The 16680-nt window shown below is 46.5% G+C and overlaps 1 long non-coding RNA gene across 1 annotated transcript in view; it reads right to left on the bottom strand.

Annotated features, from left to right (window-relative positions):
• Window positions 1-16440, bottom strand: part of LOC135058183 (uncharacterized) — a 46142-nt gene extending 29702 nt beyond the window's left edge. Inside the window, exon 1 of the long non-coding RNA XR_010244661.1 lies at window positions 16382-16440. This is a non-coding gene — a long non-coding RNA (uncharacterized LOC135058183). The remainder of the gene's footprint in view (window positions 1-16381) is intronic.
• Window positions 16441-16680: the final 240 nt, after the last annotated feature.

Here is a 16680-nt window from a genome sequence, read left to right on the forward strand (position 1 = left end):
GAGCATACAAAGTGAGGACACAGAGGAACAATGGGGGTAATTCAGAGTTGATTGCAGCAGCAAATAAGTTAGCAGTTGAGCAAAACCATGTGCACTGCAGTTATATATATGCAGGCAGATATAACATTTGCAGAGAGAGTTAGATTTGGGTGGGTTATATTGTTTCTGTGCAGGTTAAACACTGGCTGCTTTATTTTTATACTGCAATGTAGATTTCAGTTTGAATACACCCCACCCAAATCTAACTCTCTCTGCATATTTTATATCTGCCCCCCCTGCAGTGCACATGGGCCCTCATTCCAAGTTGTTCGCTCGTTGCCGATTTTCTCTATATTGCGATTAGTCGCTTACTGCGCATGCGCAATGTTCGCAGAGCGCATGTGCTTAGTTATTTTACTCAACAGTTAGATATTTTACTCACGGCATTACGAGGATTTTTCTTCGTTCTGGTGATCGGAGTGTGATTGACAGGAAGTGGGTGTTTCTGGGCGGAAACTGGCCGTTTTATGGGTGTGTGTGAAAAAACGCTGCCGGTTCTGGGAAAAACGCGGGAGTGGCTGGAGAAATGGGGGAGTGTCTTGGCGAATGCTGGGTGTGTTTGTGACGTCAAACCAGGAACAAAACTGACTGAACTGATCGCAGTGGCAGAGTAAGTGTCGAGCTACTCAGAAACTGCTATGAAATTTCTATTCGCAATTTTGCGAATCTTTCGTTCGCAATTCTGCTAAGCTAAGATACACTCCCAGAGGGCGGCGGATTAGCGTGTGCAATGCTGCTAAAAGCAGCTACCGAGCGAACAACTCGGAATGAGGGCCATGGTTTTGCCCAACTGCTAACAAATTTGCTGCTGCGATCAACTCTGAATTACCCCCAATGTTCCATGTTGATCTCAAACTAATTGCAATACATATATTTTGTATTCTATATTGTTTCTAATGTATGGATTAGGTCCACAACAGGTTATGATGGGATTTGTAGTCCCACAGCTGCTGGAGACATACAGGCATAAATTGAATAATCCAAAACATGACTTTTGCCATTCTAGGCCTATGATTACTAGTGTTCTCCTCCAGCTCAGTGCTCTATGACTCAATCTTCTTTAGAACTTAAAATTTGGGATAGACAATATCAGTTAATCTACCTATTCCCAACATTCTATGGGGAAAATGTTTCAAACTTTTTCCAGAGTGGAAATGAGGACAAGTGGAGAGTTGCGAATTGCAAACAACTAGCTTCTAGCTATCATGTATCATGAACATTTTATAAAATGATAGGTAAAAGATGATTTTTTGCTAAAGCAACTTCTCCACTTGTCATCTTCTCCGCTCCTTACAAAGTTTGATACACCTCCCTCTAAGTCACACAATGCACCACATATACACCAGTCTGCCTGCCTCCAGGCCCCTGCTACAACCAGCTCCAGCTCCTACAGTGTGTGGCTATTTACTGTGGGCTGGCCCCTCCTCTGGGACCAGCCCTCCTCTGGCCCCTCCTCTGGGACCAGCCCTGTGCCCTCCTCACCTCCCACTTCATATGCTCCACCCCTCTTACCTCTCAGCTCCCCCTTTTTCCTTTCTCTCTCTCCCTCGCAGATAGAGATAATTATCTATATAAATCTGCTATGTAGGTGGTGTAGCGGGTAAGTTCAGCTGCCTCTGAGGTGGTGACATTCAGCAATTTAGGGGCACCAAAATGAAATTATATCTTGGCTTCCCCCAAACCTAAAAATGTGGCATGCACAGCAGATGAATAAGAAAACATACATCTAGTAGTAGTATCTTGGCTGCTCAATTTTCCTGTTACTGTGATAACTACATGCCAGAGTTGTAAGTAAATTTGGACTTTTTTTTAACCAAGATCACAATTACACTATTGTATGGTCAGGTATGATACTTTCAGGGGCTCATTCACATTTTCTGCTTCCATGAGGCTTGGTTCAATGTTCTGTGACATAATGGAAACAGCTGACCGTGCAGGTGACTGTACGTAACAGAAGGGGTCGCTTGGTAAATGACGACAAAAGTGGGATGTATTATATAATCCTTTAGAGACATACAGGATGCATGGAAAAGAAAGGAAATGTACGGTACAATAGGGAACACAACATACTGTACCTACCCGCTCCTCTGTGTTGCATATAATTATTGTCTTTTATTTATACTCTGGCACAAGGGTTGTGTAGCACTCTACACACTTTTTAAAAGACTTAAGAGGCTTTTTTTACTGTGTGTATATATACCAGGGGGTCCTAGATAAACATTCTTACATAGCGATCGTATTTGATGAACATTTACAGAGAAAGATTTATAGCGGGTTCTAGATAATTACTTTTGGGACAATAGGCAATTATTTATAGACTCACAGTAAACATATGCAGACATTAAGGGCTCATTTGGAGTTAGAGAATCAGTGCATGGAAGGAATATATGGAAGAAAAGACACTGGCAAGAAGCGAGCACATACTGTATCGACGGTGTGTGCGGAATTTAATTGTTAGTGTGGGTCCCTGTGCGTCGGCAGCTATTCAAATGTTTCTGCCGACGGGTGCAAGAACTTAATTTCAGTTTACTACTCCCAGGGGCACAAAATGGAACTTTTTGCGGATTCGTTTAGTCGGGTTTTGCTGCTTTACACGGCTAAACCCGACTCACATGGGCGCGGTCAGCGCGATAAGAGGGCTCAATTAAATCTCCCATCACTTTAGATGGGAGAGCGGGAGCGAGAAAACGTTGAATTCCCCCCCTACATGTCAGGAGGCATAGCACTGTGTATTCTTGCACCACACAATGGGGCTCATTCTGAGTTGATCGCAGCCAGCAACTTTTTGCTGCTGGTGTGATCAACCAATCTCCGCCTTAGCAGGGCTGCGATCGCTTGTGCAGCCCTGCTTAGCTAAAAAAGTTTTGTGCAGTGGAAGAGTAACCCTGGTGCTACTTACCCTGTGTGACGTATCCAGCGACATTCCTCCCGGCTTTGACGTCAGACACCCGCCCTCCATTTGCCTGGACATGTCTGCGTTGGGATAACCACTCCTCGAAAACGGCATCCAACTGTGAGTATCCACTCCGGAACGCCTCTCCGCTGTCAATCTTTTTGCGATCGGCTCTGTGTCTTCTTTTTTCGCTGTGCGCTTCGTTGCCTGGCGACGCACGCTACCAGGCAATGTCGCGCGTGCGCAATGTGCACACCGTGCATGCGCAGTTCCAACCCGTTCGCACTGCAGCAAAGAACCGCTGCGTGCGAACGGGTCCATTACAGTAAATGGAATGCAAACATTTGTTGACTTTCCTGCAGTATTCCAAATAGAATGTTAAGTAATATGAATAAATGGCAGGAGCATCAGATAATAAAGGTGCACTGTAACGTAATATGTACTATCAGCCAGAGAGGTGAGTACGCAATCAACCAGTCAGCCAGTTAAAAGCAGCCAGATAATCATCAATGTATCATCATTTTAATTTATCATTGCACCAGTCTAAAACACAAATCTGTGGATAATTCTGTTAAATTCACAAAAAATAAATAAATACAAAAGCCTTTCTACTTATTATTAGCCTCCTTTATGCCTCTCCTATTGTAAGTAAAAAACGTGCAGAATGTATATTGGCTCCTATGCAAACTCATGTTTAGGGGGACATTCACTAAGCAGTGATAAGAGCGGAGAAGTGAGCCAGTGGAGAAGTTGCCCCATCAACCAATCAGCAGCTCTGTATAATTTTATAGTATGCAAATTATAGATGTTACTTCAGTGCTAATTGGTTGCTTAGTAAATGTCCCCCTTAGTGTACATGTGCAGTACAGAAATATGCAGGGCTGTCGAGGGCAGTTATGGGCCTGGGTGCTAAGGGCCTGGCCAAGTTGGGGGAGGCGTGGCCATGCCCCTTCTTAAAAGCAATGTAAAAAAATTTAGTGGCACCATTTTTACACAATTACCGGACTGCTTGTGATGGCAAGCTGGGAGCCGCCCAGCATGCAAATGCCCGGCAGCAATGCGATCGCAATTCAATTGCGATCGCACCGCTGAGTTGTGGATGCCCCTCTGCCTCCGCAGCCTGGCGTCGCCACCACCCACATTCACCTCTGCCTGTCAAGCAGGCAGAGGCGTTTGCCTAAGTGAGATGTGATCTTAGAACCTCATTCAGCAAGGATTGCAAAATTTGCAAATCACAATCCGGCCGATTATCAAACAACTACACATGTGCAGCATTTGCATTGCGCATGCTGTTTGACTGACAGAAAGCTGGCGTTTCTGGGCGGAAACCTGCCGTTTTCTGTGTGTGTCTGAAAAAACGCAGGCGTACCCAGGCGTTTTTAAGGAGAGCCTCTGACATCACCGATGACCACTTCCAGCCTCCTGTGTCACAAGAATTGTGGACAACCTTGCCTGGTGCAGATAGGAAAAATCTTCGATGTTCCGGTAATTGTGTAATGCAATCCTTACTGATTAAGGTCCTTAGGGCCTAATACAGACCTGATCGCTATGGTGCATTTTTTGCATCCCTGCGATCAGGTAGTCGCCACCTACAGGGGGAGGGTATTACCTTTTTGCAGTTGTGCGATCGCATTCGTGCAGTCTCTGCACAGCCCAGGACTTACTCAGCGATGATTGGGGCCGGAGCGGATGTCAGACCCCTCCTTCAAAACGCTGGGTCCCACCTGCGTTTTTCCAGACACTCCCTGGAAACGGTCAGTTGCCATCCACAAATGGCCTCTTTCTGTCAGTCACCTTGTGAACGCCAGGCGTTCATAATTTTCGCACCACCCTGTCGCTGCCTGGCGTTCCCCATTGCTGCAGTCCGTCACGCCTGAACATTGTGGTGCATACGCATGTGCAGTTCAGACCTGATCGCCCGCTGTGCGAAAACGCACAGCAGCGATCAGGTCTGAATTACCCCTTGAGATTTTAGATGGCCCTAAAAAGTGAATATTCAAACTGTTTTACATACTTGTATAAAAACATTAAAAAGTCAATTTACAGACACTTTACTATACCCTAAATGTTGGAAAGACATTATGTTAATGAAAACCACTTTCTGGCTATCATCCCCCCCAACCCCACACACATTAATAAAAAAAGTGCAGAATTCAGCTATTTTAAGAAGAACCTTTTAAGAAACACCAGCAATTTCCTGCTACTGTATCTCGGTTACCACTTTTTAGTGGTCCAGAATGGTTTCGTTTTTTCACGACATTCTCCCAGGCCGCTTTTTGTAGAAAGGTCACACACAATTTCACTGTGACTACCGTAAATCACCATTTCTAATTGAATCTTGCATTTATTGAGTGTGCGCCGTCATGAGATGTATATGCTTTTCATGTTGTAAACTAACTTTCACACTCACTCACATCTAAATGATGGCTGCAATCCATATATATATATAGAAGTCTTATGAGACGAAACGCGTTGGAGACCTGTACCTACCTCATCTTAAGATAAGAAAAATGTATTTTACTTGTTCTTACTGTAGTTTTTATACGTTCATTTAAGTGCTTTTAGTTCAGCTGTGTATGTATTATTGTCCCATTTTTTTTATATTTGTCTCTTTTATGTTTAACTTTTAATTTTTGTGGTAATAAATAGTTTTTACTGTATTGTAATTGGCAATCTTTACTTTATTGACACTGTGGTCACTACATATCCCTCATCCCCCCTTTCTCATATATATATATATATATACACACACACACACACACACACACACACACACACATATATATATATTTATATACACATATATATATATATATATATATATATATATACACACACACACACACACACACATATATATATATATATATATATATATATATATATATATATATATAAAAGCATGTGACTGGCCGCACATACTTTCATTGTATTCAATATGTGGAATTTGCATGGCTCAAAAATGTTAAAGCATGAAATAAATTACAGCCAGCAGCTTCCATTTCAATACAGGTTGAGTATCCCATATCCAAATATTCCGAAATACGGAATATTCCGAAATACGGACTTTTTTGAGTGAGAGTGAGATAGTGAAACCTTTGTTTTTTGATGACTCAATGTACACAAACTTTGTTTAATACACAAAGTTATTAAAAATATTGTATTAAATGACCTTCAGGCTGTGTGTATAAGGTGTATATGACACATAAATGCATTCTGTGCTTAGATTTAGGTCCCATCGCCATGATATCTCACTATGGTATGCAATTATTCCAAAATACGGAAAAATCCGATATCCAAATTACTTCCGGTCCCAAGCATTTTGGATAAGAGATACTCAACCTGTAGTTCATAATTTTATCACCATGTTATAAAAAGGATCCAAGACAACAACACCATAAAGTGCAAAAAAATAGGATTTTAATTACCTGCCGGTAAATCCTTTTCTTGTAGTCCGTAGAGGATGCTGGGGTCCATTTTAGTACCATGGGGTATAGACGGTTCCACAGGAGCCTTCGGCACTTTAAGACTTTTTAACAGTGTGAATTGGCTCCTTCCTCTATGCCCCTACTCCAAACCTCAGTATAGGAACTGTGCCCGAGGAGACGGACATTTTCGAGAGAGGAATAACTATTAAACTTGTGGCGAGATTCACACCAGCTCACACCATACACAAAAAACATGTTGGCTAATATGGCCTTAAACATAACTCATGCTAACCAGCATGTATAACACAACAGCAACAGCTGTTAACCTCTGAACACATGAAACTGTGCAAAAAAGAGAAAACGTAATCAGCAGGAAAAATGAGCACTAGGCCTAGAAAAGGATTTACTGGCAGGTAATTAAAATCCTATTTTCTCTTACGTCCTAGAGGATGCTGGGGTCCATTTTAGTACCATGGGGATGTACCAAAGCTCCCAGTACGGGCGGGAAAGTGCTAATGTTCCTGCAGAACTGACTGACCAAATTTAAGGCCGTCAGCAGCCAAGTTGTCAAACTTATAAAAGTTAGCAAATGTGTTTGCACCTAACCAGGTAGCTGCTCGGCAAATTTGCAATGCCGAGACACCCCGAGCAACTGCCCAGGACGAACCCACTTTCCTTGTAGAGTGGGCTTTTACCAAAGTCGGTAACAGCAATCCTGCCGTGGAATGAGCGTGCTGAATGGTACCCCTAATCCAGCGCGCAATAGTCTGCTTAGAAGCAGGACACCCAATCTTGTTGGGGTCTTAAAGGACAAACAAAGATTCTGTTTTCCTTATCCAAGCCGTTCTAGCAACATAAGTCCTCAACGCTCTGACGACATCCAAGGACTTTGAAACGGCTGAGGTGTCAGAAGCCACCGGCACCACCACTGGTTGGTTGGTTGATATGAAAAGAAGACACAACCTTTGGAAGAAAGTGCTGACGAGTTCTCAGTTCAGCCCTATCTTCATGAAATAGTAAATAAGGACTCTTGTGTGACAGAGCTCCTAACTCAGACAGTCGTCTGCCTGAAGCCAAGGCCAACAGCATGACCACTCTCCAAGTGAGAAACTTCAACTCCACCTCTTGCAGAGGCTCAAATCAGTCCGATTTAAGGAACTGTAGCACCACATTAAGATTCCATGGCGCCGCAGGAGGCACAGAGGGAGGTTGGAGGCGCAGAACCCCCTTCACGAACATCTGGACCTCAGGAAGGGAAGCCAACTGTTTCTCAAAGAAAACGGACAAGGCCGAAATTTGGACCTTGATAGACCCTAACCTCAATCCAGCATCCACACCCGCCTGTAGAAAAGACATCCTAATTGAAACTCCACCGCAGGAGATTTCTTGGATTCACACCAAGATACATATTTTCTCCAAATCCGATGGTAATGTTTGGACGTTACCCCTTTCCTGGCCAGAATAAGTGTGGGAATGACTTCATTGGGAATACCCTTGCAGGCTAGGATCTGGTGCTCAACAGCCATGCTGTCAAACGCAGCCAGAGTAAGTCCTGATAAACTAACGGCCCCTGCTGAAGCAGGTCCTTGCAAAGAGGAAGAGGCCGAGGATCTTCCAGTAATAACTCTTGAAGATCTGGATACCAAGCCCTCCTTTGCCAGTCTGGAGCAACGAGGATTGCTCGAACTCCTGTTCTTCTGATGATCTTGAGAACTTTTGGAATAAGTGGAAGTGGAGGGAATAGATACACCAACCAAAACACCCACTGGGTCACCAGTGCATCTACTGCTATTGCTTGTGGGTCTCTCGACCTGGAACAATATTTCTGAAGCTTCTCGTGATGCCATCATATCCACTTGAGGAACGCCCCAACGACTTGCCACCTCCGCAAAGACTTCTGGGTGGAGGCCCCATTCTCCTGGATGGAGATCGTGTCTGCTGAGGAAGTCTGCTTTCCAGTTGTCCACTCCCGGAATGAAAATTGCCGACAGAGCTTTTGCATGCCTTTCTACCCAGATGAGTATCTTTGTCACCTCTGCCATTGCAGCTCTGCTTTTTGTTCTGCCTTGACGATTTATGTAAGCTACTGCCATCACATTTTCTGACTGGATCTGTATGGGACGACCTTGAAGAAGGTGTGCCGCTTGATGAAGACTGTTGTACACAGCTCTCAATTCCAGAATGTTTATGTGAAGGAGAGTTTCTTGACTTGACCATCTTCCTTGGAAGCTTTCACCTTGCGTGACTGTTGCCCATCCTCAGAGATTTGCATCCGTGGTCACTAGGATCCAGGCCTGAATCCCGAACCTGCGTCCCTCCAGTAGGTGAGAAATTTGTAGCCACCACAGGAGCGAAATTCTGGCTTTCGCTGACAAGATTATCCTTTGATACATGTGGAGATGCGACCCTGACCACTTGTCCAGTAAGTCCCACTGGAAGACCCTGGCATGGAATCGGCCATATTGCGCCTCGTAAGCTGCTACCATTTTCCCCAGCAGGCGAATGCACTGATGAACTGATACTTTTCGTGGTCTCAAAATTTATTTGACCATGCTCTGGATCTCCTGAGCCTTTTCCACTGGTAGAAATACTCTCTGTTCCTCGGTGTCCAGTCTCATTCCCAAAAATTATAATCTCATCGTCGGTTCCAACTGAGATTTTGGAAAGTTGATGATCCAACCGTGCTGTTGAAGCACCGTCAATGATAACACTATGTTCTGAAGTAGCTTGTCCCTGGATCTCGCTTTTATGAGGAGATCGTCCAAGTATGGAATTATGTTGACTCCTTGCTTGCGAAGGAGAACCATCATCTCCGCCATCACCTTGGTGAATATTCTCGGAGCCGTGGAGAGCCTGAATGGTAATGTTTGGAATTGGTAATGGCAATCTTGAACCGCAAACCTCAGGTATGCTTGATGTGGCGGGTAAATGGGGACATGCAAGTAAGCATCCTTGATGTCCACTGACACCAGAAATTCCTTTTCTTCCAAGCTGGAGATCACCGCTCTCAGGGACTCCATCTTGAATTTGAACCTTTTCACATAAAGATTCAGAGATTTTAGGTTTAAAATCGGTCTGACCGAGTCATCCGGCTTCGGCACCACAAACAGGCTTGAATAAAAGCCTTGGTTCTTCTGTTCGGCAGGAACCAAGGAAATTACTTTGTCTTGACATAATTTGTGTATTGCGTTCAGGGCATTTGCGCTGTCTTGAACAGAAACTGGCAAGGCTGATTTGAAAAATCGGCATGGGGAAGGTCTTGAAATTCCAATCTGTAACCTTAGGATACTATCTGTGATATCCAAGGATCCAGATCTGAGTGAATCCAGACCTGGCTGAAAAATAGTAGACGTGCTCCCACCCGATCGCACTCCCGCAGAGGAGCCCCAGCGTCATGCTGTGGCTTTTGCAGAAGTAGTTGCTGACTTCTGATCCTGGGAGCCTGATGGTGTTGTAGGTTTTCTACCTCTTCCTCTCCCTTTTCCTGTGAAAAAAGGGGTACTCTTAGCCTTTTTGTACTTGTTGGGCCAAAAGGACTGCATAGTATGAGAATGATATACTTTCTTAGCTGGTGCAGCTGCCGACGGCAGAAATGCTGACTTGCCAGATGTAGTTGATATCATGGCCAGGGCCGGCTCCAGGCCTAATAGCACCCTGAGCAAGAAAATGTAAAAGTGCCCCCCCCCCCATGCGCGCGCCGAAGGCGCGCGCGCCCTTGGAAAAGTGGGCGTGGCCTCCTGAAAAAGTGGGCGTGGTCTCGTCTCCCAGCAGTGCCAGCTACACATGACATGCCCTCCAGCAGTGCCAGCTACACGTGCTAGTGTTCACTTTTTAGGGCAGGTTGCTGATCACAGGGAGGGCACATTTTTAAGTTAGGTGGGCAAAATGATGTACATACTGTAATGCTTGTTGTTCCCATTTCCACACGCTAAAGCATGGACAGTGCGCGCCGAAGGCGCGCAGCAAAAATTTAGGGGAGTTACTTCGTGGGGAAGGTGCGTAGCCACATTATAGTGGCAATTCACATTACACCACACAGTAGTGCAGCTAATACACATTGCACCAGGTAGAACCTCCTATAAGAGCACGTTAGACACATTGCGCCAGGTAGAGCACTGAGACACACTGCCCAGCCACAGACGCCTAGCGGGAACACTACATGATATGCCCCCCAGCAGTGCCAGCTACACATGACATGCCCCCCAGCAGTGCCAGCTACACATGACATGCCCCCCAGCAGTGCCAGCTACATAAATGGCCACACAGTTCCAGATGGATAAATGCCCCCACAGCGCAGATATGCCCCCACAGTGCCACATACATTAATGCCCTCACAGTGCAAGATATGCCCCCACAGTGCAAGAAATGTCCCCACAGTGCAAGAAATGCCCCCACAGTGCCAGATACATAAATGCCCCCACGGTGCCAGATACATAAATGCCCCCACGGTGCCAGATACATAAATGCCCCCACGGTGCCAGATACATAAATGCCCCCACGGTGCCAGATACATAAATGTCCCCACGGTGCCTGATACATAAATGCCCCCACGGTGCATGATACATAAATGCCCCCACGGTGCAGGATACATAAATGCCCCCACGGTGCAGGATACATAAATGCCCCCACGGTGCCAGATACATAAATGCCCCCACGGTGCCAGATACATAAATGTCCCCACGGTGCCTGATACATAAATGCCCCCACGGTGCCTGATACATAAATGCCCCCACGGTGCCTGATACATAAATGCCCCCACGGTGCCTGATACATAAATGCCCCCACGGTGCCTGATACATAAATGCCCCCACGGTGCCTGATACATAAATGCCCCCACGGTGCCTGATACATAAATGCCCCCACAGTGCCAGATAAATGCCCCCACAGTGCCAGATAAATGCCCCCACAGTGCCAGAAATGTCCCCACAGTGCCAGATATGTCCCCACAGTGCCAGATATGTCCCCACAGTGCCAGATATGCCCCCACAGTGCCAGATATGTCCCCACAGTGCCTGATATGCCCCCACAGTGCCAGATAAATGCCCCCACAGAGCCAGATAAATGCCCCCACAGTGCCAGAAATGCCCCCACAGTGCCAGATATGTCCCCACAGTGCCAGATATGCCCCCACAGTGCCAGATATGTCCCCACAGTGCCTGATATGCCTGCCCCCACAGGGCCAGATATGTCCCCACAGTGCCAAATATGCCCCCACAGAGCCAGATATGCAATGCCCCCACAGTGCCAGAAATGCCCCCCACAGAGCCAGAAATGCCCCCACATAACCAAAAATGCCCCCTGTGTGCCAGAAATGCCCCCACAGTGCGGATCTCCCCCCCCAAAAAAAAATACCTGCGGCGCTGGGGAGGAGTACTGCTGTCCGCCTGTGTGGGAGCGCTGGCGGGCGGGCGGGAGGCCGGGCGAGTGAGCCTGAGCCTGGGTCCGGGCTGGCGGGCGGCCACTTGTGCAGGCGGGCTATGCGCGGCGCCGGCGTCTGACGTTAGATACCGGCGCCGCGCAGCGCGCATACACAGCGCGACCGCCAAATGCTGCAGCAGCACACACACAGGGCCGGCTCCAGCATCGAATATGGCGGCGCCAGCGCGTGGCGCCCATTAAGGGTGGCGCCCTGCGCGGCCGCTCTATTCGAACATGCCTAGAGCCGGCCCTTCATGGCATCCAGCTTCTCACCAAAGAGGGCCTCATCATTGTAGGGGAGCACCTCAATATTTCTTTTGGATTCAGCGTCAGCATTCCATTGGCGGATCCATAGTGCCCTGCGGGCTGAAATCGCCAAAGCAGAGGCCCTTGAGCCCAGCAAGCCAACGTCCTTCATATCCTCAACTAAGTAACCTGCAGAATCTTTGATATGACCTAGAATTAGAAGCATATCAACTTTATCGACCGTGTCAATATTAACAATCAAGTTGTCTGCCCACTTTTCCACTGCGTTACCTACCCACGCAGAAGCAATTGTGGGCCTGAGTAATGTACCCGCAGCAATATAGATGGACTTTAAAGTAGTGATGTGCACCGGAAATTTTTCGGGTTTTGTGTTTTGGTTTTGGATTCGGTTCCGCGGCCGTGTTTTGGATCCGAACGCGTTTTGGCAAAACCTCCCTGAAATTTTATTGTCGGATTCGGGTGTGTTTTGGATTCGGGTGTTTTTTTACAAAAAAACCTCAAAAACAGCTTAAATCATAGAATTTGGGGGTCATTTTGATCCCATAGTATTATTAACCTCAATAACCATAATTTCCACTCATTTTCAGTCTATTCTGAACACCTCACAATATTATTTTTAGTCCTAAAATTTGCACCGAGGTCGCTGGATGACTAAGCTAAGCGACCCAAGTGGCCGACACAAACACCTGGCCCATCTAGGAGTGGCACTGCAGTGTCAGACAGGATGGCACTTCAAAAAAATAGTCCCCAAACAGCACATGATGCAAAGAAAAAAAGAGGCGCAATGAGGTAGCTGTGTGACTAAGCTAAGCGACCCAAGTGGCCAACCCAAACACCTGGCCCATCTAGGAGTGGCACTGCAGTGTCAGACAGGATGGCAGATTTAAAAAATAGTCCCCAAACAGCACATGATGCAAAGAAAAAAAGAGGTGCACCAAGGTCGCTGGATGGCTAAGCTAAGCGACCCAGTGGCCGACACAAACACCTGGCCCATCTAGGAGTGGCACTGCAGTGTCAGACAGGATGGCAGATTTAAAAAATAGTCCCCAAACAGCACATGATGCAAAGAAAAAAAGAGGTGCACCAAGGTTTGTGTCGGCCCAAGTGGCCGACACAAACACCTGGCCCATCTAGGAGTGGCACTGCAGTGTCAGACAGGATGGCAGATTTAAAAATAGTCCCCAAACAGCACATGATGCAAAGAAAAAAAGAGGTGCACCGAGGTCGCTGGATGGCTAAGCTAAGCGACCCAAGTGGCCGACACAAACCCCTGACCCATCTAGGAGTGGCACTGCAGTGTCAGACAGGATGGCAGATTAAAAAAATAGTCCCCAAACAGCACACGATGCAAAGAAAAAAAGAGGTGCAAGATGGAAGCTGTGTGACTAAGCTAAGCGACACAAGTGGCCGACACAAACACCTGGCCCATCTAGGAGTGGCACTGCAGTGTCAGACAGGATGGCACTTCCAAAAATAGTCCCCAAACAGCACATGATGCAAAGAAAAATGAAAGAAAAAAGAGGTGCAGGCATCGCAACCGACACAATTGGACTCTCCTTGGGGATTTGTGATTTAGAAGAACGCACAGTTCTTTGCTGTGCTTTTGCCATCTTAACTCTTTTAAGTTTTCTAGCAGGAGGATGAGTGCTTCCATCCTCATGTGAAGCTGAACCACTAGCCTTGAACATAGCCCAGGCCCTCAGCCGTTCCGTGCCACTCCGTGTCGTAAATGGCACATTGGCAAGTTTACGCTTCTCCTCAGACGATTTTGATTTAGATTTGTGGGTCATTTTACTGAGCTTTATTTTTTTTTGATTTTACATGCTCTCTACTATGACATTGGGCATCGGCCTTTGGCAGACGACGTTGATGGCATTTCATCGTCTCGGCCATGACTAGTGGCAGCAGCTTCAGCACGAGGTGGAAGTGGATCTTGATCTTTCCCTATTTTACCCTCCACATTTTTGTTCTCCATTTTTTAATGTGTGGAATTATATGCCAGTAATATATCAATAGCAATGGCCTACTACTATATATACTGCGCACAACTGAAATGCACCACAGGTATGGATGGATAGTATACCTGACGACACAGAGGTAGGTAGAGCAGTGGCCTACTGTACCGGCCTACTGTACCGTACTGCTATATATTATATACTGGTGGTCAGCAAACTGGGCAAAACTGAAATGCACCACAGGTATGGATGGATAGTATACTTGACGACACAGAGGTAGGTAGAGCAGTGGCCTACTGTACCGTACTGCTATATAGTATATACTGGTGGTCAAGAAACTGTGCGAGTCTGCCTCGGACCTGTGTAAAATGGGTGAAGTTCGGGGGGGTTCGGATCGCGAGGATACGAACCCGCTCATCACTACTTTAAAGTCATCTGTAATTTGCGGTCAGCAGGTTCTTTTAATGAAGCTGACCCTGGGGCAGGTAAAATGATTTTCTTCGACAACCTAGAGACCGAGGTGTCTACCATTGGGGGTGACTCCCACTTACGCCTGTCCTCCTCAGGGAAAGGGTACGCTACCCGCAACCTTCTAGGAATAGCAAACTTATTTTCAGGGTTAACCCAGGATTCCTCAAAGAATGCATTTAAGTCCTTAGACAGAGGAAAAGTCACCACCTGTTTTTTATTTAATAAAAAAAAAATTTTTTCCTCAGGTGCAGGTATTGTGTCAGTAAATTCTAACACCTCTTTTATAGCGACTATCATACATTGAATGCTCTTAGCCAGTTTGGGGTCTACCCCCCTCAAATCCCCAGTGTCGACCTCAGGGTCGGAATCTGTGTCGGTGTCTCTTTGCATAATTTGAGCCAGAGACCTTTTCTGGGAACTGGGGGGGTCCCGAGTGGATGACGTGGAGGAATCAGCAAACAGTGCATCCTCCACAGACTGTCTCCAATACTTTGTCTGCTGTTCAGACTCTGAGAATTTCTTTGCCAGTTTAGCCATATTACTCTGCAACTTTCTCACCCACACCGGCTCAGAACACTCTTGTGCCTCCAAAATGGGTTCCTCCGGGGAACAACTTTCTCTAGACATGGTACACGCGTGTACAGTCACACCATTCACACACAGGGGAGCTATTGGGGACAGATCTACCTAATGTCTGTCAGAGGGACACAGAGGGAATTGCCAGCCCACAGCACGTGCCATATATGTATTGCATACAATAATTATATATATATATATATATATATATATATAACCACAGTGCTTTTATCCAATATGAAGTCCGCAGACCTCCAACTATGTGCTCCCCTCCCTTTCTATAACACCCTGGTACTTGTATCAGCGATGTGTGAGGAGAAGCAGCGTCCAGGATCAGTGCTCCGGCATCTCTGTGAGGAGAAAATGGTGCCAATTGAGTATTACTAGCAAGTCTGAGGAGAAGCCCCTCCCCCTGTAATGGCGCGGTTCAGCCTCAGTAATTACAATATTTATACTGGCAGGGGTATGTACACCAGTGGCTCCCATGTGTGTACTGTTATGACAGTGAGAGTAATGATTTTTACATGTCCCACAGAATGCGCACCCTCCTCGCGTGCTCTGCACCCTGTGCTGAGAGACATGTTTGTGTGCAGCGTCCCGCGCTGCGCTGTTACCTTAATGCCGCCACAAAGACCGGAGGACCCCTCTCTGCAGGTCTCCGGTGAATACTCACCAGCCTTCTGACTTCTGGCTCTGTTAGGGGGTGGCGGCAGTGCTGTGGGAGTGAGCAGCAGCCAGGCAAGGGCTGTGTTCAGTACCATTCAGGAGCTAATGGTGTCCTGTCAGCAGAAGCAGAGCCATTGAACTAATGGAGAAGTTGGTTCCTACTTCCCCCCCTAAGTCCCACGAAGCAGGGAAGCTGTCGCCAGCAGCTTCCCTGTAAAATAAAAAACCTAACAAAGTCTTTTCCAGCAGAACTCTGTAGAGCTCCACTGGTGTGCATCCAGTCTCCCGGGCACATTTTCTAAACTGAGGTCTGGAGGAGGGGCATAGAGGGAGGAGCCAGTTCACACTGTTAAAAATTCTTAAAGTGCCGAAGGCTCCTGCGGAACCGTCTATACCCCATGGTACTAAAATGGACCCCAGCATCCTCTAGGACGTAAGAGAAATAGTGCATTATATGCAGGAGACCAATTGGTAAGTAACTATAGGAATATAGTAGCATATTAATACTCATCCACAACGTCACAGATGAAGAAACAAACTGGCCATCCTGTAAGTGTGTCCGGCTCAACTGCCGTTTCGGTGTGCTGCCCACACCTTAGTCATAAGCTATGGACACTATCCCAAGCAGATGACTAAATACCCCAGTGCTGATCACAAACACCACTTACCTGCAAAAATTCAAATCACCGCCACGGGGGCCGCACCCGGAAGTATCCTCTGTTGCCAGGGAACCACATGGGATGCGGACGTGTTGTAACAGATCAACATCCTGTCCTGCTGCATGAAACAGTCTTGCCAACCATACGTAAGGCAGCCATGCCAACCACCTCACTGCATGTGTCCGGAAAACATATCCGGTCACATGGGGCAGCTGACTAAATCCAAAAAATGTATTTACTGCCAGGACAGGAGCATAGATAGTAACCATATACTAAATAATAAATAAACAACATTGTACTGGCATATT

The sequence above is a fragment of the Pseudophryne corroboree genome, chromosome 3, assembly GCF_028390025.1.
Source record: "Pseudophryne corroboree isolate aPseCor3 chromosome 3, aPseCor3.hap2, whole genome shotgun sequence".
NCBI classification, from domain to species: Eukaryota; Metazoa; Chordata; class Amphibia; order Anura; family Myobatrachidae; genus Pseudophryne; species Pseudophryne corroboree.